The sequence below is a fragment of the Pundamilia nyererei genome, unplaced genomic scaffold, assembly GCF_000239375.1.
Source record: "Pundamilia nyererei isolate P.nyererei 1_Seehausen unplaced genomic scaffold, PunNye1.0 scaffold04224, whole genome shotgun sequence".
Taxonomy (NCBI): Eukaryota; Metazoa; Chordata; class Actinopteri; order Cichliformes; family Cichlidae; genus Pundamilia; species Pundamilia nyererei.
The window spans coordinates 1-1,970 of NW_005191625.1; the positions used below are offsets into that span (position 1 = coordinate 1).

Genomic DNA, 1,970 nt, shown 5'->3' on the forward strand with positions numbered 1-1,970 from the left:
AACAACTTAAACCTGGATTGAAAGACCTGTATCAGCAACAATGTAGCAAAACAGCAAGGTGTGTGTGTGTGTGTGTGTGTGTGTGTGTGTGTGTGTGTTACAGTCACTACCTCTCCAGCATGTAATGCAGGAGCCTTCTATCTGCTATCACAAAGGCACAATAGTTTAGTAGGATCCTTCCTCTGAACGTGCAAACTTTCCAAGGTTACATCTCGCCAGCAGCTGAGATCTTTACTGAAGCAACACACTACTCATTTGTCACTTACCATATAATTCAACATGGCAACTCGATGGGGACTCTGTGGAGCTGGAAAGATCAGCCATGACTTCAGTGTGGCCATTAAGACTCTGCCTCCTGGAGATCATCAGGTACGCAATATAAACAAGCTCAGTGCAGCTGCGCTGTCACACAGGATATGTCCTTTCAACTAAATAGATCTGCAAGGTGTGTGTGCATTTTTTTTCTTGTTATGCACAGATTGCAGTCATTGCATCAAGGAGTATTGATCGTGCCAAAGATTTTGCCCCGAAGGAAGGTATTCCTAAGGCTAAGGTATGAGGAGCTGGCCAATGACCCAGAAATTGGTAAATTGGGAATAATCTGACTGCACAAATGGAGATAAAGGTGTGACGGTTTTATTGTTTGGAAAAAAAAAACTTGTGTTCCCACAGACATTGTATATCTGGGAATGCTGCATACAGAACACTGGAGAGTTGGCATGCTGTTCCTCAAGGCTGGGAAAAATGTGCTGTGTGAAAAACCCTTTGCTATGAACTCCAGAGAGGTGAAAGACCTCGTTGCCACAGCCAAGAAAAACCATGTCTTCCTGATGGAGGTAAGGCTAAAGGGATGCAGTGGTCTCTGTACAGCTTTGCTCTGGTGTCACTTGCTAATAGTAGGGGTAATTGAAGGTGCTGTTTTGAAGCTACCACAACAAAAGAAAATATTTGTTTCAGGATGAAAAATAAAAGTAATCATTTTAAATGTTATGTAGCAAAAATGTAACATTTCAGGATACAGTTGGACTTGTGTCAGTATATACTGATGTACAAATGGTTAAAAATTAGATAAAGCAGCTTATTTTAGCACAATAAAAACACTATAAATGGAAAGGAATGGCTTCCTTAGTTCTGTAAAAAAGTTGAAAATGTATCTACTGTGAGCTAGTTCAGGATATTATATTTTCTTTATGTTATATCTTGTAGGCATTTCAGTGCAATACTCCAGTGCAAAACCATTTATGAAATAGCAAATTGTTCTGAAGGGTATAAAATGTCTAAAACAGATTATAAAAAGGATGAACAAAACAAAAGATACAAGGTGTAAATTAATACACTTTAATGGAGCTAATAATTGTGTTTTGTTATCTTAAGACAGATTGAGGATAGCTGTATCCAGTCTATGCAAAGCAAGCAGTTTGCTGACTGTAGCTTCATAATTAGGCATCCTAACAGACAGACCACTGCTCATGATGTTCTCATCTAACTCAAAGGAAAATAGCAGACAATCATATTTTTCAATATCTTAAACATTTCCTATAAGGTGAAAAAATACAGGTATTAAATATAAATAAATATAATATTACTATTTAATCTCTGCTTAATGTGGCACAAAAAGAAATGAGTTTACATTTACTCTCCACTGCAGATTAGTTTAATATTACTGCCACGACAATACAAATTTGATGCTCACAAGACTCATATAAGAAGCAAAACTAGCAAAAATGATGGTTCATGGTACTTCATGGTGAAACTTGAGGTTCAAATGTTTAGTTCTGTAGCGAGACTGGATCATCTGCCCTTTTCCTCATAGGCCATCTGGTCCCGCTGTTTCCATGTGTATGCTGAGGTGCGCAGGCTGCTGGCAGAGGAGGCGGTTGGGGATGTGAAGCTGGTAAAAGCCTACTTTGGCTCCCCTCAGCTCGACATTCCCCGATCAGTGCAGAAGGAGCTGGGTGGAGGAGCTCTGC

At 39.4% G+C, this 1,970-nt stretch overlaps 1 pseudogene; it reads left to right on the top strand.

The window, feature by feature from the left end:
• Nucleotides 1-279: 279 nt before the first annotated feature.
• On the top strand, nucleotides 280-1,963 carry LOC102211022 (trans-1,2-dihydrobenzene-1,2-diol dehydrogenase-like; annotated as a pseudogene).
• The last annotated feature ends 7 nt before the right edge of the window (nucleotides 1,964-1,970 follow it).